A 20,952-nucleotide genomic window follows, 5' to 3' on the forward strand; every position below is an offset into this window, starting at 1 on the left:
AGAGGTTACGAACGAAAGCTCAACCTATCAGAAATTTCTGATCCATAGTCAGACGCGTTTTCCATTAGGCCACTGGCCCACCGGTCTGGCGCCTTGCAGGTGTTTACACGTCTTGTTGGTAATTGACTGGACTGTTTCTCAGTGGAAGAACTGTGATCCAGAGTCAGAGACTCTCTCCAGGACAAAAAGGCTAGCCTTAGTGGTCTAGCTTGAGAAGTTGCAGCAAAACACGGTAGAGGCCCACAGTCAGGATTTAGAAGGCTCATCGAAAAGTCCTTCCCTGGTGGTCTAGTGGTTAGGATTCGGCGCTCTCACCGCCGCGGCCCGGGTTCGATTCCCGGTCAGGGAACAGTCTTTTTCCCTCCAACACAGCCAAGAAAGTGTTTGCATGTGAAAAATGACCTCCTTCGAGCCGGAGTCGAACCAGCGACGTAAGGATTTCCAACCTTCCACCTACAGTCCTCCGCTCTACCAGCTGAGCTATCGAAGGCACGCAGGTGAGCAACAGAACCTCAACCTATCAGGTTGCTGCAGCTCCACTGCCGGCTAAAAGTGCTTTTGCCGCAGACCGAAGCGCTGGCTGTTCAGTAAGGGAAGCCAAAACAATCACAACTTCCCATACCGGGAGTCGAACCCGGGCCGCCTGGGTGAAAACCAGGAATCCTGACCGCTAGACCATATGGGAATTCCTGCACCTATCAAGCAGGCTTGTGGGGGTGTTTTTCATCCATGTGGTACGTACAAGGGCAGGGTTCTGTTGAGCCCTTTGGCTTTCAGTGTGTGATCGTCCCCTTTAAAAATATGGGTATGATCCGAAGGCATTGTTTACCGAATTCAGTTTTAACAGACTCAATGGAAGAAGCTGTCATTTGTTTCGCCCAGGGGGTGAAACTTTATCCCATTCTTGTGATCACATAATAGATACTTAAAACTGCTCATTAAAGCAAGGTCCCTGTGACAGTACTTATGCGATGCATTTGAAAACACGCACGGTAATGAATGGTAAGCGCTATCTCGCAGACAAAACAGCCTATGGTTGGACTGTCAATTTATAAGAAACATAAATCAATTTAATAATTAAAGGCTGAAAGCAAAGCAAAAACAATCGTTCGAGCCAGCCAGGAGTCGAACCTAGAATCTTCTGATCCGTAGTCAGACGCGTTATCCATTGCGCCACTGGCCCACTGTAGGAACAACTTGCTGGTGTTTATACGCGTCTTGTTGGTGTTTGACTGAACAGCTTCTCAGTGGAAGAACTGTGATCCAGAGTAAGAGATTCTCTCCAGGAGGAAAAGGCTAGCCTTAGAAGTTGCAGCAAAATCTGGTAGAGGCCAACAGCCAGGATTTAGGAGGCGAATAAGAAAGTCCTTCCCTGGTGGTCTAGTGGTTAGGATTCGGCGCTCTCACCGCCGCGGCCCGGATTTGATTCCCGGTCAGGGAACATGCTTTTGCCTTGCAACTTAGCCAAGAAAGGGTTTGCATGTGAAAAGGGACCTCCTTCGAGCCGGAGTCGAACCAGCGACCTAAGGATTGCCAACCTTTCACCTACAGTCCTCCGCTCTACCAGCTGAGCTATCGAAGGCACAGAGATTACGAACGAAAGCTCAACCTATCAGAAATTTCTGATCCATAGTCAGACGCGTTTTCCATTAGGCCACTGGCCCACCGGTCTGGCGCCTTGCAGGTGTTTACACGTCTTGTTGGTAATTGACTGGACTGTTTCTCAGTGGAAGAACTGTGATCCAGAGTCAGAGACTCTCTCCAGGACAAAAAGGCTAGCCTTAGTGGTCTAGCTTGAGAAGTTGCAGCAAAACACGGTAGAGGCCCACAGTCAGGATTTAGAAGGCTCATCGAAAAGTCCTTCCCTGGTGGTCTAGTGGTTAGGATTCGGCGCTCTCACCGCCGCGGCCCGGATTTGATTCCCGGTCAGGGAACATGCTTTTGCCTTGCAACTTAGCCAAGAAAGGGTTTGCATGTGAAAAGGGACCTCCTTCGAGCCGGAGTCGAACCAGCGACCTAAGGATTGCCAACCTTCCACCTACAGTCCTCCGCTCTACCAGCTGAGCTATCGAAGGCACGCAGGTGAGCAACAGAACCTCAACCTATCAGGTTGCTGCAGCTCCACTGCCGGCTAAAAGTGCTTTTGCCGCAGACCGAAGCGCTGGCTGTTCAGTAAGGGAAGCCAAAACAATCACAACTTCCCATACCGGGAGTCGAACCCCGGCCGCCTGGGTGAAAACCAGGAATCCTGACCGCTAGACCATATGGGAATTCCTGCACCTATCAAGCAGGCTTGTGGGGGTGTTTTTCATCCATGTGGTACGTACAAGGGCAGGGTTCTGTTGAGCCCTTTGGCTTTCAGTGTGTGATCGTCCCCTTTAAAAATATGGGTATGATCCGAAGGCATTGTTTACCGAATTCAGTTTTAACAGACTCAATGGAAGAAGCTGTCATTTGTTTCGCCCAGGGGGTGAAACTTTATCCCATTCTTGTGATCACATAATAGATACTTAAAACTGCTCATTAAAGCAAGGTCCCTGTGACAGTACTTATGCGATGCATTTGAAAACACGCACGGTAATGAATGGTAAGCGCTATCTCGCAGACAAAACAGCCTATGGTTGGACTGTCAATTTATAAGAAACATAAATCAATTTAATAATTAAAGGCTGAAAGCAAAGCAAAAACAATCGTTCGAGCCAGCCAGGAGTCGAACCTAGAATCTTCTGATCCGTAGTCAGACGCGTTATCCATTGCGCCACTGGCCCGCTGTAGGAACGACTTGCTGGTGTTTATACGCGTCTTGTTGGTGTTTGACTGAACAGTTTCTCAGTGGAAGAACTGTGATCCAGAGTAAGAGATTCTCTCCAGGAGGAAAAGGCTAGCCTTAGAAGTTGCAGCAAAATCTGGTAGAGGCCAACAGCCAGGATTTAGGAGGCGAATAAGAAAGTCCTTCCCTGGTGGTCTAGTGGTTAGGATTCGGCGCTCTCACCGCCGCGGCCCAGATTTGATTCCCGGTCAGGGAACATGCTTTTGCCTTGCAACTTAGCCAAGAAAGGGTTTGCATGTGAAAAGGGACCTCCTTCGAGCCGGAGTCGAACCAGCGACCTAAGGATTGCCAACCTTTCACCTACAGTCCTCCGCTCTACCAGCTGAGCTATTGAAGGCACAGAGATTACGAACGAAAGCTCAACCTATCAGAAATTTCTGATCCATAGTCAGACGCGTTTTCCATTAGGCCACTGGCCCACCGGTCTGGCGCCTTGCAGGTGTTTACACGTCTTGTTGGTAATTGACTGGACTGTTTCTCAGTGGAAGAACTGTGATCCAGAGTCAGAGACTCTCTCCAGGATAAAAAGGCTAGCCTTAGTGGTCTAGCTTGAGAAGTTGCAGCAAAACACGGTAGAGGCCCACAGTCAGGATTTAGAAGGCTCATCAAAAAGTCCTTCCCTGGTGGTCTAGTGGTTAGGATTCGGCGCTCTCACCGCCGCGGCCCGGATTTGATTCCCGGTCAGGGAACATGCTTTTGCCTTGCAACTTAGCCAAGAAAGGGTTTGCATGTGAAAAGGGACCTCCTTCGAGCCGGAGTCGAACCAGCGACCTAAGGATTGCCAACCTTTCACCTACAGTCCTCCGCTCTACCAGCTGAGCTATCGAAGGCACAGAGATTACGAACGAAAGCTCAACCTATCAGAAATGTCTGATCCATAGTCAGACACGTCTTCCATTAGGCCACTGGCCCACCGGTCTGGCGCCTTGCAGGTGTTTACACGTCTTGTTGGTAATTGACTGGACTGTTTCTCAGTGGAAGAACTGTGATCCAGAGTCAGAGACTCTCTCCAGGACAAAAAGGCTAGCCTTAGTGGTCTAGCTTGAGAAGTTGCAGCAAAACACGGTAGAGGCCCACAGTCAGGATTTAGAAGGCTCATCGAAAAGTCCTTCCCTGGTGGTCTAGTGGTTAGGATTCGGCGCTCTCACCGCCGCGGCCCGGGTTCGATTCCCGGTCAGGGAACAGTCATTTTCCCTCCAACACAGCCAAGAAAGTGTTTGCATGTGAAAAATGACCTCCTTCGAGCCGGAGTCGAACCAGCGACCTAAGGATTTCCAAACTTCCACCTACAGTCCTCCGCTCTACCAGCTGAGCTATCGAAGGGACGCAGGTGAGCAACAGAACCTCAACCTATCAGGTTGCTGCAGCTCCACTGCCGGCTAAAAGTGCTTTTGCCGCAGACCGAAGCGCTGGCTGTTCAGTAAGGGAAGCCAAAACAATCACAACTTCCCATACCGGGAGTCGAACCCGGGCCGCCTGGGTGAAAACCAGAAATCCTGACCGCTAGAACATATGGGAATTCCTGCACCTATCGATCAGGCTTGTTGGGGTGTTTTTCATCCATGTGGTACGTACAAGGGCAGGGTTCTGTTGAGCCCTTTGGCTTTCAGTGTGTGATCGTCCCCTTTAAAAATATGGGTATGATCCGAAGGCATTGTTTACCGAATTCAGTTTTAACAGACTCAATGGAAGAAGCTGTCATTTGTTTCGCCCAGGGGGTGAAACTTTATCCCATTCTTGTGATCACATAATAGATACTTAAAACTGCTCATTAAAGCAAGGTCCCTGTGACAGTACTTATGCGATGCATTTGAAAACACGCACGGTAATGAATGGTAAGCGCTATCTCGCAGACAAAACAGCCTATGGTTGGACTGTCAATTTATAAGAAACATAAATCAATTTAATAATTAAAGGCTGAAAGCAAAGCAAAAACAATCGTTCGAGCCAGCCAGGAGTCGAACCTAGAATCTTCTGATCCGTAGTCAGACGCGTTATCCATTGCGCCACTGGCCCACTGTAGGAACAACTTGCTGGTGTTTATACGCGTCTTGTTGGTGTTTGACTGAACAGCTTCTCAGTGGAAGAACTGTGATCCAGAGTAAGAGATTCTCTCCAGGAGGAAAAGGCTAGCCTTAGAAGTTGCAGCAAAATCTGGTAGAGGCCAACAGCCAGGATTTAGGAGGCGAATAAGAAAGTCCTTCCCTGGTGGTCTAGTGGTTAGGATTCGGCGCTCTCACCGCCGCGGCCCGGATTTGATTCCCGGTCAGGGAACATGCTTTTGCCTTGCAACTTAGCCAAGAAAGGGTTTGCATGTGAAAAGGGACCTCCTTCGAGCCGGAGTCGAACCAGCGACCTAAGGATTGCCAACCTTTCATCTACAGTCCTCCGCTCTACCAGCTGAGCTATCGAAGGCACAGAGGTTACGAACGAAAGCTCAACCTATCAGAAATTTCTGATCCATAGTCAGACGCGTTTTCCATTAGGCCACTGGCCCACCGGTCTGGCGCCTTGCAGGTGTTTACACGTCTTGTTGGTAATTGACTGGACTGTTTCTCAGTGGAAGAACTGTGATCCAGAGTCAGAGACTCTCTCCAGGACAAAAAGGCTAGCCTTAGTGGTCTAGCTTGAGAAGTTGCAGCAAAACACGGTAGAGGCCCACAGTCAGGATTTAGAAGGCTCATCGAAAAGTCCTTCCCTGGTGGTCTAGTGGTTAGGATTCGGCGCTCTCACCGCCGCGGCCCGGATTTGATTCCCGGTCAGGGAACATGCTTTTGCCTTGCAACTTAGCCAAGAAAGTGTTTGCATGTGAAAAGGGACTTCCTTCGAGCCGGAGTCGAACCAGCGACCTAAGGATTGCCAACCTTTCACCTACAGTCCTCCGCTCTACCAGCTGAGCTATCGAAGGCACAGAGATGACGAACGAAAGCTCAACCTATCAGAAATTTCTGATCCATAGTCAGACGCGTTTTCCATTAGGCCACTGGCCCACCGGTCTGGCGCCTTGCAGGTGTTTACACGTCTTGTTGGTAATTGACTGGACTGTTTCTCAGTGGAAGAACTGTGATCCAGAGTCAGAGACTCTCTCCAGGACAAAAAGGCTAGCCTTAGTGGTCTAGCTTGAGAAGTTGCAGCAAAACACGGTAGAGGCCCACAGTCAGGATTTAGAAGGCTCATCGAAAAGTCCTTCCCTGGTGGTCTAGTGGTTAGGATTCGGTGCTCTCACCGCCGCGGCCTGGGTTCAATTCCCGGTCAGGGAACAGTCTTTTTCCCTCCAACACAGCCAAGAAAGTGTTTGCATGTGAAAAATGACCTCCTTCGAGCCGGAGTCGAACCAGCGACCTAAGGATTTCCAACCTTCCACCTACAGTCCTCCGCTCTACCAGCTGAGCTATCGAAGGCACGCAGGTGAGCAACAGAACCTCAACCTATCAGGTTGCTGCAGCTCCACTGCCGGCTAAAAGTGCTTTTGCCGCAGACCGAAGCGCTGGCTGTTCAGTAAGGGAAGCCAAAACAATCACAACTTCCCATATTGGGAGTCGAACCCGGGCCACCTGGGTGAAAACCAGGAATCCTGACCGCTAGACCATATGGGAATTCCTGCACCTATCAAGCAAGCTTGTGGGGGTGTTTTTCATCCATGTGGTACGTACAAGGGCAGGGTTCTGTTGAGCCCTTTGGCTTTCAGTGTGTGATCGTCCCCTTTAAAAATATGGGTATGATCCGAAGGCATTGTTTACCGAATTCAGTTTTAACAGACTCAATGGAAGAAGCTGTCATTTGTTTCGCCCAGGGGGTGAAACTTTATCCCATTCTTGTGATCACATAATAGATACTTAAAACTGCTCATTAAAGCAAGGTCCCTGTGACAGTACTTATGTGATGCATTTGAAAACACGCACCGTAATGAATGGTAAGCGCTATCTCGCAGACAAAACAGCCTATGGTTGGACTGTCAATTTATAAGAAACATAAATCAATTTAATAATTAAAGGCTGAAAGCAAAGCAAAAACAATCGTTCGAGCCAGCCAGGAGTCGAAGCTAGAATCTTCTGATCCGTAGTCAGACGCGTTATCCATTGCGCCACTGGCCTACTGTAGGAACGACTTGCTGGTGTTTATACGCGTCTTGTTGGTGTTTGACTGAACAGCTTCTCAGTGGAAGAACTGTGATCCAGAGTAAGAGATTCTCTCCAGGAGGAAAAGGCTAGCCTTAGAAGTTGCAGCAAAATCTGGTAGAGGCCAACAGCCAGGATTTAGGAGGCGAATAAGAAAGTCCTTCCCTGGTGGTCTAGTGGTTAGGATTCGGCGCTCTCACCGCCGCGGCCCGGATTTGATTCCCGGTCAGGGAACATGCTTTTGCCTTGCAACTTAGCCAAGAAAGGGTTTGCATGTGAAAAGGGACCTCCTTCGAGCCGGAGTCGAACCAGCGACCTAAGGATTGCCAACCTTTCACCTACAGTCCTCCGCTCTACCAGCTGAGCTATCGAAGGCACAGAGATTACGAACGAAAGCTCAACCTATCAGAAATTTCTGATCCATAGTCAGACGCGTTTTCCATTAGGCCACTGGCCCACCGGTCTGGCGCCTTGCAGGTGTTTACACGTCTTGTTGGTAATTGACTGGACTGTTTCTCAGTGGAAGAACTGTGATCCATAGTCAGAGACTCTCTCCATGACAAAAAGGCTAGCCTTAGTGGTCTAGCTTGAGAAGTTGCAGCAAAACACGGTAGAGGCCCACAGTCAGGATTTAGAAGGCTCATCGAAAAGTCCTTCCCTGGTGGTCTAGTGGTTAGGATTCGGCGCTCTCACCGCCGCGGCCCGGATTTGATTCCCGGTCAGGGAACATGCTTTTGCCTTGCAACTTAGCCAAGAAAGGGTTTGCATGTGAAAAGGGACCTCCTTCGAGCCGGAGTCGAACCAGCGACCTAAGGATTGCCAACCTTTCACCTACAGTCCTCCGCTCTACCAGCTGAGCTATCGAAGGCACAGAGATTACGAACGAAAGCTCAACCTATCAGAAATTTCTGATCCATAGTCAGACGCGTTTTCCATTAGGCCACTGGCCCACCGGTCTGGCGCCTTGCAGGTGTTTACACGTCTTGTTGGTAATTGACTGGACTGTTTCTCAGTGGAAGAACTGTGATCCAGAGTCAGAGACTCTCTCCAGGACAAAAAGGCTAGCCTTAGTGGTCTAGCTTGAGAAGTTGCAGCAAAACACGGTAGAGGCCCACAGTCAGGATTTAGAAGGCTCATCGAAAAGTCCTTCCCTGGTGGTCTAGTGGTTAGGATTCGGCGCTCTCACCGCCGCGGCCCGGATTTGATTCCCGGTCAGGGAACATGCTTTTGCCTTGCAACTTAGCCAAGAAAGGGTTTGCATGTGAAAAGGGACCTCCTTCGAGCCGGAGTCGAACCAGCGACCTAAGGATTGCCAACCTTTCACCTACAGTCCTCCGCTCTACCAGCTGAGCTATCGAAGGCACAGAGATTACGAACGAAAGCTCAACCTATCACAAATTTCTGATCCATAGTCAGACGCGTTTTCCATTAGGCCACTGGCCCACCGGTCTGGCGCCTTGCAGGTGTTTACACGTCTTGTTGGTAATTGACTGGACTGTTTCTCAGTGGAAGAACTGTGATCCAGAGTAAGAGACTCTCTCCAGGACAAAAAGGCTAGCCTTAGTGGTCTAGCTTGAGAAGTTGCAGCAAAACACGGTAGAGGCCCACAGTCAGGATTTAGAAGGCTCATCGAAAAGTCCTTCCCTGGTGGTCTAGTGGTTAGGATTCGGCGCTCTCACCGCCGCGGCCCGGGTTCGATTCCCGGTCAGGGAACAGTCTTTTTCCCTCCAACACAGCCAAGAAAGTGTTTGCATGTGAAAAATGACCTCCTTCGAGCCGGAGTCGAACCAGCGACCTAAGGATTTCCAAACTTCCACCTACAGTCCTCCGCTCTACCAGCTGAGCTATCGAAGGGACGCAGGTGAGCAACAGAACCTCAACCTATCAGGTTGCTGCAGCTCCACTGCCGGCTAAAAGTGCTTTTGCCGCAGACCGAAGCGCTGGCTGTTCAGTAAGGGAAGCCAAAACAATCACAACTTCCCATACCGGGAGTCGAACCCGGGCCGCCTGGGTGAAAACCAGAAATCCTGACCGCTAGAACATATGGGAATTCCTGCACCTATCGATCAGGCTTGTTGGGGTGTTTTTCATCCATGTGGTACGTACAAGGGCAGGGTTCTGTTGAGCCCTTTGGCTTTCAGTGTGTGATCGTCCCCTTTAAAAATATGGGTATGATCCGAAGGCATTGTTTACCGAATTCAGTTTTAACAGACTCAATGGAAGAAGCTGTCATTTGTTTCGCCCAGGGGGTGAAACTTTATCCCATTCTTGTGATCACATAATAGATACTTAAAACTGCTCATTAAAGCAAGGTCCCTGTGACAGTACTTATGCGATGCATTTGAAAACACGCACGGTAATGAATGGTAAGCGCTATCTCGCAGACAAAACAGCCTATGGTTGGACTGTCAATTTATAAGAAACATAAATCAATTTAATAATTAAAGGCTGAAAGCAAAGCAAAAACAATCGTTCGAGCCAGCCAGGAGTCGAACCTAGAATCTTCTGATCCGTAGTCAGACGCGTTATCCATTGCGCCACTGGCCCACTGTAGGAACAACTTGCTGGTGTTTATACGCGTCTTGTTGGTGTTTGACTGAACAGCTTCTCAGTGGAAGAACTGTGATCCAGAGTAAGAGATTCTCTCCAGGAGGAAAAGGCTAGCCTTAGAAGTTGCAGCAAAATCTGGTAGAGGCCAACAGCCAGGATTTAGGAGGCGAATAAGAAAGTCCTTCCCTGGTGGTCTAGTGGTTAGGATTCGGCGCTCTCACCGCCGCGGCCCGGATTTGATTCCCGGTCAGGGAACATGCTTTTGCCTTGCAACTTAGCCAAGAAAGGGTTTGCATGTGAAAAGGGACCTCCTTCGAGCCGGAGTCGAACCAGCGACCTAAGGATTGCCAACCTTTCACCTACAGTCCTCCGCTCTACCAGCTGAGCTATCGAAGGCACAGAGGTTACGAACGAAAGCTCAACCTATCAGAAATTTCTGATCCATAGTCAGACGCGTTTTCCATTAGGCCACTGGCCCACCGGTCTGGCGCCTTGCAGGTGTTTACACGTCTTGTTGGTAATTGACTGGACTGTTTCTCAGTGGAAGAACTGTGATCCAGAGTCAGAGACTCTCTCCAGGACAAAAAGGCTAGCCTTAGTGGTCTAGCTTGAGAAGTTGCAGCAAAACACGGTAGAGGCCCACAGTCAGGATTTAGAAGGCTCATCGAAAAGTCCTTCCCTGGTGGTCTAGTGGTTAGGATTCGGCGCTCTCACCGCCGCGGCCCGGATTTGATTCCCGGTCAGGGAACATGCTTTTGCCTTGCAACTTAGCCAAGAAAGTGTTTGCATGTGAAAAGGGTCTTCCTTCGAGCCGGAGTCGAACCAGCGACCTAAGGATTGCCAACCTTTCACCTACAGTCCTCCGCTCTACCAGCTGAGCTATCGAAGGCACAGAGATGACGAACGAAAGCTCAACCTATCAGAAATTTCTGATCCATAGTCAGACGCGTTTTCCATTAGGCCACTGGCCCACCGGTCTGGCGCCTTGCAGGTGTTTACACGTCTTGTTGGTAATTGACTGGACTGTTTCTCAGTGGAAGAACTGTGATCCAGAGTCAGAGACTCTCTCCAGGACAAAAAGGCTAGCCTTAGTGGTCTAGCTTGAGAAGTTGCAGCAAAACACGGTAGAGGCCCACAGTCAGGATTTAGAAGGCTCATCGAAAAGTCCTTCCCTGGTGGTCTAGTGGTTAGGATTCGGTGCTCTCACCGCCGCGGCCCGGGTTCAATTCCCGGTCAGGGAACAGTCTTTTTCCCTCCAAAACAGCCAAGAAAGTGTTTGCATGTGAAAAATGACCTCCTTCGAGCCGGAGTCGAACCAGCAACCTAAGGATTTCCAACCTTCCACCTACAGTCCTCCGCTCTACCAGCTGAGCTATCGAAGGCACGCAGGTGAGCAACAGAACCTCAACCTATCAGGTTGCTGCAGCTCCACTGCCGGCTAAAAGTGCTTTTGCCGCAGACCGAAGCGCTGGCTGTTCAGTAAGGGAAGCCAAAACAATCACAACTTCCCATATTGGGAGTCGAACCCGGGCCACCTGGGTGAAAACCAGGAATCCTGACCGCTAGACCATATGGGAATTCCTGCACCTATCAAGCAAGCTTGTGGGGGTGTTTTTCATCCATGTGGTACGTACAAGGGCAGGGTTCTGTTGAGCCCTTTGGCTTTCAGTGTGTGATCGTCCCCTTTAAAAATATGGGTATGATCCGAAGGCATTGTTTACCGAATTCAGTTTTAACAGACTCAATGGAAGAAGCTGTCATTTGTTTCGCCCAGGGGGTGAAACTTTATCCCATTCTTGTGATCACATAATAGATACTTAAAACTGCTCATTAAAGCAAGGTCCCTGTGACAGTACTTATGTGATGCATTTGAAAACACGCACCGTAATGAATGGTAAGCGCTATCTCGCAGACAAAACAGCCTATGGTTGGACTGTCAATTTATAAGAAACATAAATCAATTTAATAATTAAAGGCTGAAAGCAAAGCAAAAACAATCGTTCGAGCCAGCCAGGAGTCGAAGCTAGAATCTTCTGATCCGTAGTCAGACGCGTTATCCATTGCGCCACTGGCCTACTGTAGGAACGACTTGCTGGTGTTTATACGCGTCTTGTTGGTGTTTGACTGAACAGCTTCTCAGTGGAAGAACTGTGATCCAGAGTAAGAGATTCTCTCCAGGAGGAAAAGGCTAGCCTTAGAAGTTGCAGCAAAATCTGGTAGAGGCCAACAGCCAGGATTTAGGAGGCGAATAAGAAAGTCCTTCCCTGGTGGTCTAGTGGTTAGGATTCGGCGCTCTCACCGCCGCGGCCCGGATTTGATTCCCGGTCAGGGAACATGCTTTTGCCTTGCAACTTAGCCAAGAAAGGGTTTGCATGTGAAAAGGGACCTCCTTCGAGCCGGAGTCGAACCAGCGACCTAAGGATTGCCAACCTTTCACCTACAGTCCTCCGCTCTACCAGCTGAGCTATCGAAGGCACAGAGATTACGAACGAAAGCTCAACCTATCAGAAATTTCTGATCCATAGTCAGACGCGTTTTCCATTAGGCCACTGGCCCACCGGTCTGGCGCCTTGCAGGTGTTTACACGTCTTGTTGGTAATTGACTGGACTGTTTCTCAGTGGAAGAACTGTGATCCAGAGTCAGAGACTCTCTCCAGGACAAAAAGGCTAGCCTTAGTGGTCTAGCTTGAGAAGTTGCAGCAAAACACGGTAGAGGCCCACAGTCAGGATTTAGAAGGCTCATTGAAAAGTCCTTCCCTGGTGGTCTAGTGGTTAGGATTCGGCGCTCTCACCGCCGCGGCCCGGGTTCGATTCCCGGTCAGGGAACAGTCTTTTTCCCTCCAACACAGCCAAGAAAGTGTTTGCATGTGAAAAATGACCTCCTTCGAGCCGGAGTCGAACCAGCGACGTAAGGATTTCCAACCTTCCACCTACAGTCCTCCGCTCTACCAGCTGAGCTATCGAAGGCACGCAGGTGAGCAACAGAACCTCAACCTATCAGGTTGCTGCAGCTCCACTGCCGGCTAAAAGTGCTTTTGCCGCAGACCGAAGCGCTGGCTGTTCAGTAAGGGAAGCCAAAACAATCACAACTTCCCATACCGGGAGTCGAACCCGGGCCGCCTGGGTGAAAACCAGGAATCCTGACCGCTAGACCATATGGGAATTCCTGCACCTATCAAGCAGGCTTGTGGGGGTGTTTTTCATCCATGTGGTACGTACAAGGGCAGGGTTCTGTTGAGCCCTTTGGCTTTCAGTGTGTGATCGTCCCCTTTAAAAATATGGGTATGATCCGAAGGCATTGTTTACCGAATTCAGTTTTAACAGACTCAATGGAAGAAGCTGTCATTTGTTTCGCCCAGGGGGTGAAACTTTATCCCATTCTTGTGATCACATAATAGATACTTAAAACTGCTCATTAAAGCAAGGTCCCTGTGACAGTACTTATGCGATGCATTTGAAAACACGCACGGTAATGAATGGTAAGCGCTATCTCGCAGACAAAACAGCCTATGGTTGGACTGTCAATTTATAAGAAACATAAATCAATTTAATAATTAAAGGCTGAAAGCAAAGCAAAAACAATCGTTCGAGCCAGCCAGGAGTCGAACCTAGAATCTTCTGATCCGTAGTCAGACGCGTTATCCATTGCGCCACTGGCCCACTGTAGGAACAACTTGCTGGTGTTTATACGCGTCTTGTTGGTGTTTGACTGAACAGCTTCTCAGTGGAAGAACTGTGATCCAGAGTAAGAGATTCTCTCCAGGAGGAAAAGGCTAGCCTTAGAAGTTGCAGCAAAATCTGGTAGAGGCCAACAGCCAGGATTTAGGAGGCGAATAAGAAAGTCCTTCCCTGGTGGTCTAGTGGTTAGGATTCGGCGCTCTCACCGCCGCGGCCCGGATTTGATTCCCGGTCAGGGAACATGCTTTTGCCTTGCAACTTAGCCAAGAAAGGGTTTGCATGTGAAAAGGGACCTCCTTCGAGCCGGAGTCGAACCAGCGACCTAAGGATTGCCAACCTTTCACCTACAGTCCTCCGCTCTACCAGCTGAGCTATCGAAGGCACAGAGATTACGAACGAAAGCTCAACCTATCAGAAATTTCTGATCCATAGTCAGACGCGTTTTCCATTAGGCCACTGGCCCACCGGTCTGGCGCCTTGCAGGTGTTTACACGTCTTGTTGGTAATTGACTGGACTGTTTCTCAGTGGAAGAACTGTGATCCAGAGTCAGAGACTCTCTCCAGGACAAAAAGGCTAGCCTTAGTGGTCTAGCTTGAGAAGTTGCAGCAAAACACGGTAGAGGCCCACAGTCAGGATTTAGAAGGCTCATCGAAAAGTCCTTCCCTGGTGGTCTAGTGGTTAGGATTCGGCGCTCTCACCGCCGCGGCCCGGATTTGATTCCCGGTCAGGGAACATGCTTTTGCCTTGCAACTTAGCCAAGAAAGGGTTTGCATGTGAAAAGGGACCTCCTTCGAGCCGGAGTCGAACCAGCGACCTAAGGATTGCCAACCTTCCACCTACAGTCCTCCGCTCTACCAGCTGAGCTATCGAAGGCACGCAGGTGAGCAACAGAACCTCAACCTATCAGGTTGCTGCAGCTCCACTGCCGGCTAAAAGTGCTTTTGCCGCAGACCGAAGCGCTGGCTGTTCAGTAAGGGAAGCCAAAACAATCACAACTTCCCATACCGGGAGTCGAACCCGGGCCGCCTGGGTGAAAACCAGGAATCCTGACCGCTAGACCATATGGGAATTCCTGCACCTATCAAGCAGGCTTGTGGGGGTGTTTTTCATCCATGTGGTACGTACAAGGGCAGGGTTCTGTTGAGCCCTTTGGCTTTCAGTGTGTGATCGTCCCCTTTAAAAATATGGGTATGATCCGAAGGCATTGTTTACCGAATTCAGTTTTAACAGACTCAATGGAAGAAGCTGTCATTTGTTTCGCCCAGGGGGTGAAACTTTATCCCATTCTTGTGATCACATAATAGATACTTAAAACTGCTCATTAAAGCAAGGTCCCTGTGACAGTACTTATGCGATGCATTTGAAAACACGCACGGTAATGAATGGTAAGCGCTATCTCGCAGACAAAACAGCCTATGGTTGGACTGTCAATTTATAAGAAACATAAATCAATTTAATAATTAAAGGCTGAAAGCAAAGCAAAAACAATCGTTCGAGCCAGCCAGGAGTCGAACCTAGAATCTTCTGATCCGTAGTCAGACGCGTTATCCATTGCGCCACTGGCCCACTGTAGGAACGACTTGCTGGTGTTTATACGCGTCTTGTTGGTGTTTGACTGAACAGTTTCTCAGTGGAAGAACTGTGATCCAGAGTAAGAGATTCTCTCCAGGAGGAAAAGGCTAGCCTTAGAAGTTGCAGCAAAATCTGGTAGAGGCCAACAGCCAGGATTTAGGAGGCGAATAAGAAAGTCCTTCCCTGGTGGTCTAGTGGTTAGGATTCGGCGCTCTCACCGCCGCGGCCCAGATTTGATTCCCGGTCAGGGAACATGCTTTTGCCTTGCAACTTAGCCAAGAAAGGGTTTGCATGTGAAAAGGGACCTCCTTCGAGCCGGAGTCGAACCAGCGACCTAAGGATTGCCAACCTTTCACCTACAGTCCTCCGCTCTACCAGCTGAGCTATTGAAGGCACAGAGATTACGAACGAAAGCTCAACCTATCAGAAATTTCTGATCCATAGTCAGACGCGTTTTCCATTAGGCCACTGGCCCACCGGTCTGGCGCCTTGCAGGTGTTTACACGTCTTGTTGGTAATTGACTGGACTGTTTCTCAGTGGAAGAACTGTGATCCAGAGTCAGAGACTCTCTCCAGGATAAAAAGGCTAGCCTTAGTGGTCTAGCTTGAGAAGTTGCAGCAAAACACGGTAGAGGCCCACAGTCAGGATTTAGAAGGCTCATCAAAAAGTCCTTCCCTGGTGGTCTAGTGGTTAGGATTCGGCGCTCTCACCGCCGCGGCCCGGATTTGATTCCCGGTCAGGGAACATGCTTTTGCCTTGCAACTTAGCCAAGAAAGGGTTTGCATGTGAAAAGGGACCTCCTTCGAGCCGGAGTCGAACCAGCGACCTAAGGATTGCCAACCTTTCACCTACAGTCCTCCGCTCTACCAGCTGAGCTATCGAAGGCACAGAGATTACGAACGAAAGCTCAACCTATCAGAAATTTCTGATCCATAGTCAGACACGTCTTCCATTAGGCCACTGGCCCACCGGTCTGGCGCCTTGCAGGTGTTTACACGTCTTGTTGGTAATTGACTGGACTGTTTCTCAGTGGAAGAACTGTGATCCAGAGTCAGAGACTCTCTCCAGGACAAAAAGGCTAGCCTTAGTGGTCTAGCTTGAGAAGTTGCAGCAAAACACGGTAGAGGCCCACAGTCAGGATTTAGAAGGCTCATCGAAAAGTCCTTCCCTGGTGGTCTAGTGGTTAGGATTCGGCGCTCTCACCGCCGCGGCCCGGGTTCGATTCCCGGTCAGGGAACAGTCATTTTCCCTCCAACACAGCCAAGAAAGTGTTTGCATGTGAAAAATGACCTCCTTCGAGCCGGAGTCGAACCAGCGACCTAAGGATTTCCAAACTTCCACCTACAGTCCTCCGCTCTACCAGCTGAGCTATCGAAGGGACGCAGGTGAGCAACAGAACCTCAACCTATCAGGTTGCTGCAGCTCCACTGCCGGCTAAAAGTGCTTTTGCCGCAGACCGAAGCGCTGGCTGTTCAGTAAGGGAAGCCAAAACAATCACAACTTCCCATACCGGGAGTCGAACCCGGGCCGCCTGGGTGAAAACCAGAAATCCTGACCGCTAGAACATATGGGAATTCCTGCACCTATCGATCAGGCTTGTTGGGGTGTTTTTCATCCATGTGGTACGTACAAGGGCAGGGTTCTGTTGAGCCCTTTGGCTTTCAGTGTGTGATCGTCCCCTTTAAAAATATGGGTATGATCCGAAGGCATTGTTTACCGAATTCAGTTTTAACAGACTCAATGGAAGAAGCTGTCATTTGTTTCGCCCAGGGGGTGAAACTTTATCCCATTCTTGTGATCACATAATAGATACTTAAAACTGCTCATTAAAGCAAGGTCCCTGTGACAGTACTTATGCGATGCATTTGAAAACACGCACGGTAATGAATGGTAAGCGCTATCTCGCAGACAAAACAGCCTATGGTTGGACTGTCAATTTATAAGAAACATAAATCAATTTAATAATTAAAGGCTGAAAGCAAAGCAAAAACAATCGTTCGAGCCAGCCAGGAGTCGAACCTAGAATCTTCTGATCCGTAGTCAGACGCGTTATCCATTGCGCCACTGGCCCACTGTAGGAACAACTTGCTGGTGTTTATACGCGTCTTGTTGGTGTTTGACTGAACAGCTTCTCAGTGGAAGAACTGTGATCCAGAGTAAGAGATTCTCTCCAGGAGGAAAAGGCTAGCCTTAGAAGTTGCAGCAAAATCTGGTAGAGGCCAACAGCCAGGATTTAGGAGGCGAATAAGAAAGTCCTTCCCTGGTGGTCTAGTGGTTAGGATTCGGCGCTCTCACCGCCGCGGCCCGGATTTGATTCCCGGTCAGGGAACATGCTTTTGCCTTGCAACTTAGCCAAGAAAGGGTTTGCATGTGAAAAGGGACCTCCTTCGAGCCGGAGTCGAACCAGCGACCTAAGGATTGCCAACCTTTCACCTACAGTCCTCCGCTCTACCAGCTGAGCTATCGAAGGCACAGAGATTACGAACGAAAGCTCAACCTATCAGAAATTTCTGATCCATAGTCAGACGCGTTTTCCATTAGGCCACTGGCCCACCGGTCTGGCGCCTTGCAGGTGTTTACACGTCTTGTTGGTAATTGACTGGACTGTTTCTCAGTGGAAGAACTGTGATCCAGAGTCAGAGACTCTCTCCAGGACAAAAAGGCTAGCCTTAGTGGTCTAGCTTGAGAAGTTGCAGCAAAACACGGTAGAGGCCCACAGTCAGGATTTAGAAGGCTCATCGAAAAGTCCTTCCCTGGTGGTCTAGTGGTTAGGATTCGGCGCTCTCACCGCCGCGGCCCGGGTTCGATTCCCGGTCAGGGAACAGTCTTTTTCCCTCCAACACAGCCAAGAAAGTGTTTGCATGTGAAAAATGACCTCCTTCGAGCCGGAGTCGAACCAGCGACGTAAGGATTTCCAACCTTCCACCTACAGTCCTCCGCTCTACCAGCTGAGCTATCGAAGGCACGCAGGTGAGCAACAGAACCTCAACCTATCAGGTTGCTGCAGCTCCACTGCCGGCTAAAAGTGCTTTTGCCGCAGACCGAAGCGCTGGCTGTTCAGTAAGGGAAGCCAAAACAATCACAACTTCCCATACCGGGAGTCGAACCCGGGCCGCCTGGGTGAAAACCAGGAATCCTGACCGCTAGACCATATGGGAATTCCTGCACCTATCAAGCAGGCTTGTGGGGGTGTTTTTCATCCATGTGGTACGTACAAGGGCAGGGTTCTGTTGAGCCCTTTGGCTTTCAGTGTGTGATCGTCCCCTTTAAAAATATGGGTATGATCCGAAGGCATTGTTTACCGAATTCAGTTTTAACAGACTCAATGGAAGAAGCTGTCATTTGTTTCGCCCAGGGGGTGAAACTTTATCCCATTCTTGTGATCACATAATAGATACTTAAAACTGCTCATTAAAGCAAGGTCCCTGTGACAGTACTTATGCGATGCATTTGAAAACACGCACGGTAATGAATGGTAAGCGCTATCTCGCAGACAAAACAGCCTATGGTTGGACTGTCAATTTATAAGAAACATAAATCAATTTAATAATTAAAGGCTGAAAGCAAAGCAAAAACAATCGTTCGAGCCAGCCAGGAGTCGAACCTAGAATCTTCTGATCCGTAGTCAGACGCGTTATCCATTGCGCCACTGGCCCACTGTAGGAACAACTTGCTGGTGTTTATACGCGTCTTGTTGGTGTTTGACTGAACAGCTTCTCAGTGGAAGAACTGTGATCCAGAGTAAGAGATTCTCTCCAGGAGGAAAAGGCTAGCCTTAGAAGTTGCAGCAAAATCTGGTAGAGGCCAACAGCCAGGATTTAGGAGGCGAATAAGAAAGTCCTTCCCTGGTGGTCTAGTGGTTAGGATTCGGCGCTCTCACCGCCGCGGCCCGGATTTGATTCCCGGTCAGGGAACATGCTTTTGCCTTGCAACTTAGCCAAGAAAGGGTTTGCATGTGAAAAGGGACCTCCTTCGAGCCGGAGTCGAACCAGCGACCTAAGGATTGCCAACCTTTCACCTACAGTCCTCCGCTCTACCAGCTGAGCTATCGAAGGCACAGAGATTACGAACGAAAGCTCAACCTATCAGAAATTTCTGATCCATAGTCAGACGCGTTTTCCATTAGGCCACTGGCCCACCGGTCTGGCGCCTTGCAGGTGTTTACACGTCTTGTTGGTAATTGACTGGACTGTTTCTCAGTGGAAGAACTGTGATCCAGAGTCAGAGACTCTCTCCAGGACAAAAAGGCTAGCCTTAGTGGTCTAGCTTGAGAAGTTGCAGCAAAACACGGTAGAGGCCCACAGTCAGGATTTAGAAGGCTCATCGAAAAGTCCTTCCCTGGTGGTCTAGTGGTTAGGATTCGGCGCTCTCACCGCCGCGGCCCGGATTTGATTCCCGGTCAGGGAACATGCTTTTGCCTTGCAACTTAGCCAAGAAAGGGTTTGCATGTGAAAAGGGACCTCCTTCGAGCCGGAGTCGAACCAGCGACCTAAGGATTGCCAACCTTCCACCTACAGTCCTCCGCTCTACCAGCTGAGCTATCGAAGGCACGCAGGTGAGCAACAGAACCTCAACCTATCAGGTTGCTGCAGCTCCACTGCCGGCTAAAAGTGCTTTTGCCGCAGACCGAAGCGCTGGCTGTTCAGTAAGGGAAGCCAAAACAATCACAACTTCCCATATTGGGAGTCGAACCCGGGCCACCTGGGTGAAAACCAGGAATCCTGACCGCTAGACCATATGGGAATTCCTGCACCTATCAAGCAAGCTTGTGGGGGTGTTTTTCATCCATGTGGTACGTACAAGGGCAGGGTTCTGTTGAGCCCTTTGGCTTTCAGTGTGTGATCGTCCCCTTTAAAAATATGGGTATGATCCGAAGGCATTGTTTACCGAATTCAGTTTTAACAGACTCAATGGAAGAAGCTGTCATTTGTTTCGCCCAGGGGGTGAAACTTTATCCCATTCTTGTGATCACATAATAGATACTTAAAACTGCTCATTAAAGCAAGGTCCCTGTGACAGTACTTATGTGATGCATTTGAAAACACGCACCGTAATGAATGGTAAGCGCTATCTCGCAGACAAAACAGCCTATGGTTGGACTGTCAATTTATAAGAAACATAAATCAATTTAATAATTAAAGGCTGAAAGCAAAGCAAAAACAATCGTTCGAGCCAGCCAGGAGTCGAAGCTAGAATCTTCTGATCCGTAGTCAGACGCGTTATCCATTGCGCCACTGGCCTACTGTAGGAACGACTTGCTGGTGTTTATACGCGTCTTGTTGGTGTTTGACTGAACAGCTTCTCAGTGGAAGAACTGTGATCCAGAGTAAGAGATTCTCTCCAGGAGGAAAAGGCTAGCCTTAGAAGTTGCAGCAAAATCTGGTAGAGGCCAACAGCCAGGATTTAGGAGGCGAATAAGAAAGTCCTTCCCTGGTGGTCTAGTGGTTAGGATTCGGCGCTCTCACCGCCGCGGCCCGGATTTGATTCCCGGTCAGGGAACATGCTTTTGCCTTGCAACTTAGCCAAGAAAGGGTTTGCATGTGAAAAGGGACCTCCTTCGAGCCGGAGTCGAACCAGCGACCTAAGGATTGCCAACCTTTCACCTACAGTCCTCCGCTCTACCAGCTGAGCTATCGAAGGCACAGAGATTACGAACGAAAGCTCAACCTATCAGAAATTTCTGATCCATAGTCAGACGCGTTTTCCATTAGGCCACTGGCCCACCGGTCTGGCGCCTTGCAGGTGTTTACACGTCTTGTTGGTAATTGACTGGACTGTTTCTCAGTGGAAGAACTGTGATCCATAGTCAGAGACTCTCTCCAGGACAAAAAGGCTAGCCTTAGTGGTCTAGCTTGAGAAGTTGCAGCAAAACACGGTAGAGGCCCACAGTCAGGATTTAGAAGGCTCATCGAAAAGTCCTTCCCTGGTGGTCTAGTGGTTAGGATTCGGCGCTCTCACCGCCGCGGCCCGGATTTGATTCCCGGTCAGGGAACATGCTTTTGCCTTGCAACTTAGCCAAGAAAGGGTTTGCATGTGAAAAGGGACCTCCTTCGAGCCGGAGTCGAACCAGCGACCTAAGGATTGCCAACCTTTCACCTACAGTCCTCCGCTCTACCAGCTGAGCTATCGAAGGCACAGAGATTACGAACGAAAGCTCAACCTATCAGAAATTTCTGATCCATAGTCAGACGCGTTTTCCATT

General features: G+C 49.5%; 43 non-coding genes across 43 annotated transcripts; 8 read left to right on the forward strand and 35 right to left on the reverse strand.

Moving 5' to 3' along the window:
• The first annotated feature begins 277 nt into the window (after positions 1-277).
• trnae-cuc (transfer RNA glutamic acid (anticodon CUC)) lies at positions 278-349 on the forward strand. The gene has a single exon. It is a non-coding gene; the product is annotated as a tRNA-Glu (tRNA).
• A 264-nt stretch (positions 350-613) lies between these two features.
• Positions 614-685, reverse strand: trnae-uuc (transfer RNA glutamic acid (anticodon UUC)). The gene has a single exon. It is a non-coding gene; the product is annotated as a tRNA-Glu (tRNA).
• Positions 686-1,110: 425 nt separating this feature from the next.
• trnar-acg (transfer RNA arginine (anticodon ACG)) lies at positions 1,111-1,183 on the reverse strand. Its single transcript has one exon. It is a non-coding gene; the product is annotated as a tRNA-Arg (tRNA).
• Positions 1,184-1,495: 312 nt separating this feature from the next.
• Positions 1,496-1,582, reverse strand: trnay-gua (transfer RNA tyrosine (anticodon GUA)). The gene is given in 2 exon segments: positions 1,496-1,531; positions 1,546-1,582. It is a non-coding gene; the product is annotated as a tRNA-Tyr (tRNA).
• A 406-nt stretch (positions 1,583-1,988) lies between these two features.
• trnay-gua (transfer RNA tyrosine (anticodon GUA)) lies at positions 1,989-2,075 on the reverse strand. The gene is given in 2 exon segments: positions 1,989-2,024; positions 2,039-2,075. It is a non-coding gene; the product is annotated as a tRNA-Tyr (tRNA).
• Positions 2,076-2,695: 620 nt separating this feature from the next.
• trnar-acg (transfer RNA arginine (anticodon ACG)) lies at positions 2,696-2,768 on the reverse strand. The gene has a single exon. It is a non-coding gene; the product is annotated as a tRNA-Arg (tRNA).
• Positions 2,769-3,573: 805 nt separating this feature from the next.
• On the reverse strand, positions 3,574-3,660 carry trnay-gua (transfer RNA tyrosine (anticodon GUA)). Its single transcript is given in 2 exon segments — positions 3,574-3,609; positions 3,624-3,660. It is a non-coding gene; the product is annotated as a tRNA-Tyr (tRNA).
• Positions 3,661-3,940: 280 nt separating this feature from the next.
• Positions 3,941-4,012, forward strand: trnae-cuc (transfer RNA glutamic acid (anticodon CUC)). The gene has a single exon. It is a non-coding gene; the product is annotated as a tRNA-Glu (tRNA).
• Positions 4,013-4,066: 54 nt separating this feature from the next.
• Positions 4,067-4,153, reverse strand: trnay-gua (transfer RNA tyrosine (anticodon GUA)). The gene is given in 2 exon segments: positions 4,067-4,102; positions 4,117-4,153. It is a non-coding gene; the product is annotated as a tRNA-Tyr (tRNA).
• A 620-nt stretch (positions 4,154-4,773) lies between these two features.
• On the reverse strand, positions 4,774-4,846 carry trnar-acg (transfer RNA arginine (anticodon ACG)). The gene has a single exon. It is a non-coding gene; the product is annotated as a tRNA-Arg (tRNA).
• Positions 4,847-5,158: 312 nt separating this feature from the next.
• On the reverse strand, positions 5,159-5,245 carry trnay-gua (transfer RNA tyrosine (anticodon GUA)). The gene is given in 2 exon segments: positions 5,159-5,194; positions 5,209-5,245. It is a non-coding gene; the product is annotated as a tRNA-Tyr (tRNA).
• A 406-nt stretch (positions 5,246-5,651) lies between these two features.
• On the reverse strand, positions 5,652-5,738 carry trnay-gua (transfer RNA tyrosine (anticodon GUA)). The gene is given in 2 exon segments: positions 5,652-5,687; positions 5,702-5,738. It is a non-coding gene; the product is annotated as a tRNA-Tyr (tRNA).
• Positions 5,739-6,018: 280 nt separating this feature from the next.
• trnae-cuc (transfer RNA glutamic acid (anticodon CUC)) lies at positions 6,019-6,090 on the forward strand. The gene has a single exon. It is a non-coding gene; the product is annotated as a tRNA-Glu (tRNA).
• Positions 6,091-6,144: 54 nt separating this feature from the next.
• Positions 6,145-6,231, reverse strand: trnay-gua (transfer RNA tyrosine (anticodon GUA)). The gene is given in 2 exon segments: positions 6,145-6,180; positions 6,195-6,231. It is a non-coding gene; the product is annotated as a tRNA-Tyr (tRNA).
• Positions 6,232-7,236: 1,005 nt separating this feature from the next.
• Positions 7,237-7,323, reverse strand: trnay-gua (transfer RNA tyrosine (anticodon GUA)). Its single transcript is given in 2 exon segments — positions 7,237-7,272; positions 7,287-7,323. It is a non-coding gene; the product is annotated as a tRNA-Tyr (tRNA).
• A 406-nt stretch (positions 7,324-7,729) lies between these two features.
• Positions 7,730-7,816, reverse strand: trnay-gua (transfer RNA tyrosine (anticodon GUA)). The gene is given in 2 exon segments: positions 7,730-7,765; positions 7,780-7,816. It is a non-coding gene; the product is annotated as a tRNA-Tyr (tRNA).
• Positions 7,817-8,222: 406 nt separating this feature from the next.
• trnay-gua (transfer RNA tyrosine (anticodon GUA)) lies at positions 8,223-8,309 on the reverse strand. The gene is given in 2 exon segments: positions 8,223-8,258; positions 8,273-8,309. It is a non-coding gene; the product is annotated as a tRNA-Tyr (tRNA).
• A 280-nt stretch (positions 8,310-8,589) lies between these two features.
• On the forward strand, positions 8,590-8,661 carry trnae-cuc (transfer RNA glutamic acid (anticodon CUC)). Its single transcript has one exon. It is a non-coding gene; the product is annotated as a tRNA-Glu (tRNA).
• Positions 8,662-8,715: 54 nt separating this feature from the next.
• On the reverse strand, positions 8,716-8,802 carry trnay-gua (transfer RNA tyrosine (anticodon GUA)). Its single transcript is given in 2 exon segments — positions 8,716-8,751; positions 8,766-8,802. It is a non-coding gene; the product is annotated as a tRNA-Tyr (tRNA).
• A 620-nt stretch (positions 8,803-9,422) lies between these two features.
• Positions 9,423-9,495, reverse strand: trnar-acg (transfer RNA arginine (anticodon ACG)). The gene has a single exon. It is a non-coding gene; the product is annotated as a tRNA-Arg (tRNA).
• A 312-nt stretch (positions 9,496-9,807) lies between these two features.
• Positions 9,808-9,894, reverse strand: trnay-gua (transfer RNA tyrosine (anticodon GUA)). Its single transcript is given in 2 exon segments — positions 9,808-9,843; positions 9,858-9,894. It is a non-coding gene; the product is annotated as a tRNA-Tyr (tRNA).
• A 406-nt stretch (positions 9,895-10,300) lies between these two features.
• Positions 10,301-10,387, reverse strand: trnay-gua (transfer RNA tyrosine (anticodon GUA)). Its single transcript is given in 2 exon segments — positions 10,301-10,336; positions 10,351-10,387. It is a non-coding gene; the product is annotated as a tRNA-Tyr (tRNA).
• Positions 10,388-10,667: 280 nt separating this feature from the next.
• On the forward strand, positions 10,668-10,739 carry trnae-cuc (transfer RNA glutamic acid (anticodon CUC)). The gene has a single exon. It is a non-coding gene; the product is annotated as a tRNA-Glu (tRNA).
• Positions 10,740-11,885: 1,146 nt separating this feature from the next.
• On the reverse strand, positions 11,886-11,972 carry trnay-gua (transfer RNA tyrosine (anticodon GUA)). The gene is given in 2 exon segments: positions 11,886-11,921; positions 11,936-11,972. It is a non-coding gene; the product is annotated as a tRNA-Tyr (tRNA).
• Positions 11,973-12,252: 280 nt separating this feature from the next.
• On the forward strand, positions 12,253-12,324 carry trnae-cuc (transfer RNA glutamic acid (anticodon CUC)). Its single transcript has one exon. It is a non-coding gene; the product is annotated as a tRNA-Glu (tRNA).
• Positions 12,325-12,588: 264 nt separating this feature from the next.
• trnae-uuc (transfer RNA glutamic acid (anticodon UUC)) lies at positions 12,589-12,660 on the reverse strand. Its single transcript has one exon. It is a non-coding gene; the product is annotated as a tRNA-Glu (tRNA).
• Positions 12,661-13,085: 425 nt separating this feature from the next.
• On the reverse strand, positions 13,086-13,158 carry trnar-acg (transfer RNA arginine (anticodon ACG)). The gene has a single exon. It is a non-coding gene; the product is annotated as a tRNA-Arg (tRNA).
• A 312-nt stretch (positions 13,159-13,470) lies between these two features.
• trnay-gua (transfer RNA tyrosine (anticodon GUA)) lies at positions 13,471-13,557 on the reverse strand. The gene is given in 2 exon segments: positions 13,471-13,506; positions 13,521-13,557. It is a non-coding gene; the product is annotated as a tRNA-Tyr (tRNA).
• A 406-nt stretch (positions 13,558-13,963) lies between these two features.
• On the reverse strand, positions 13,964-14,050 carry trnay-gua (transfer RNA tyrosine (anticodon GUA)). The gene is given in 2 exon segments: positions 13,964-13,999; positions 14,014-14,050. It is a non-coding gene; the product is annotated as a tRNA-Tyr (tRNA).
• A 123-nt stretch (positions 14,051-14,173) lies between these two features.
• trnae-uuc (transfer RNA glutamic acid (anticodon UUC)) lies at positions 14,174-14,245 on the reverse strand. The gene has a single exon. It is a non-coding gene; the product is annotated as a tRNA-Glu (tRNA).
• Positions 14,246-14,670: 425 nt separating this feature from the next.
• Positions 14,671-14,743, reverse strand: trnar-acg (transfer RNA arginine (anticodon ACG)). The gene has a single exon. It is a non-coding gene; the product is annotated as a tRNA-Arg (tRNA).
• Positions 14,744-15,548: 805 nt separating this feature from the next.
• Positions 15,549-15,635, reverse strand: trnay-gua (transfer RNA tyrosine (anticodon GUA)). The gene is given in 2 exon segments: positions 15,549-15,584; positions 15,599-15,635. It is a non-coding gene; the product is annotated as a tRNA-Tyr (tRNA).
• A 280-nt stretch (positions 15,636-15,915) lies between these two features.
• trnae-cuc (transfer RNA glutamic acid (anticodon CUC)) lies at positions 15,916-15,987 on the forward strand. The gene has a single exon. It is a non-coding gene; the product is annotated as a tRNA-Glu (tRNA).
• Positions 15,988-16,041: 54 nt separating this feature from the next.
• Positions 16,042-16,128, reverse strand: trnay-gua (transfer RNA tyrosine (anticodon GUA)). Its single transcript is given in 2 exon segments — positions 16,042-16,077; positions 16,092-16,128. It is a non-coding gene; the product is annotated as a tRNA-Tyr (tRNA).
• Positions 16,129-16,748: 620 nt separating this feature from the next.
• Positions 16,749-16,821, reverse strand: trnar-acg (transfer RNA arginine (anticodon ACG)). Its single transcript has one exon. It is a non-coding gene; the product is annotated as a tRNA-Arg (tRNA).
• A 312-nt stretch (positions 16,822-17,133) lies between these two features.
• On the reverse strand, positions 17,134-17,220 carry trnay-gua (transfer RNA tyrosine (anticodon GUA)). Its single transcript is given in 2 exon segments — positions 17,134-17,169; positions 17,184-17,220. It is a non-coding gene; the product is annotated as a tRNA-Tyr (tRNA).
• A 280-nt stretch (positions 17,221-17,500) lies between these two features.
• On the forward strand, positions 17,501-17,572 carry trnae-cuc (transfer RNA glutamic acid (anticodon CUC)). Its single transcript has one exon. It is a non-coding gene; the product is annotated as a tRNA-Glu (tRNA).
• A 264-nt stretch (positions 17,573-17,836) lies between these two features.
• On the reverse strand, positions 17,837-17,908 carry trnae-uuc (transfer RNA glutamic acid (anticodon UUC)). Its single transcript has one exon. It is a non-coding gene; the product is annotated as a tRNA-Glu (tRNA).
• Positions 17,909-18,333: 425 nt separating this feature from the next.
• trnar-acg (transfer RNA arginine (anticodon ACG)) lies at positions 18,334-18,406 on the reverse strand. Its single transcript has one exon. It is a non-coding gene; the product is annotated as a tRNA-Arg (tRNA).
• A 312-nt stretch (positions 18,407-18,718) lies between these two features.
• On the reverse strand, positions 18,719-18,805 carry trnay-gua (transfer RNA tyrosine (anticodon GUA)). Its single transcript is given in 2 exon segments — positions 18,719-18,754; positions 18,769-18,805. It is a non-coding gene; the product is annotated as a tRNA-Tyr (tRNA).
• Positions 18,806-19,211: 406 nt separating this feature from the next.
• trnay-gua (transfer RNA tyrosine (anticodon GUA)) lies at positions 19,212-19,298 on the reverse strand. Its single transcript is given in 2 exon segments — positions 19,212-19,247; positions 19,262-19,298. It is a non-coding gene; the product is annotated as a tRNA-Tyr (tRNA).
• Positions 19,299-20,303: 1,005 nt separating this feature from the next.
• Positions 20,304-20,390, reverse strand: trnay-gua (transfer RNA tyrosine (anticodon GUA)). The gene is given in 2 exon segments: positions 20,304-20,339; positions 20,354-20,390. It is a non-coding gene; the product is annotated as a tRNA-Tyr (tRNA).
• A 406-nt stretch (positions 20,391-20,796) lies between these two features.
• trnay-gua (transfer RNA tyrosine (anticodon GUA)) lies at positions 20,797-20,883 on the reverse strand. Its single transcript is given in 2 exon segments — positions 20,797-20,832; positions 20,847-20,883. It is a non-coding gene; the product is annotated as a tRNA-Tyr (tRNA).
• Positions 20,884-20,952: the final 69 nt, after the last annotated feature.

This window comes from Pseudorasbora parva, chromosome 6 (genome assembly GCF_024679245.1).
Source record: "Pseudorasbora parva isolate DD20220531a chromosome 6, ASM2467924v1, whole genome shotgun sequence".
Taxonomy (NCBI): Eukaryota; Metazoa; Chordata; class Actinopteri; order Cypriniformes; family Gobionidae; genus Pseudorasbora; species Pseudorasbora parva.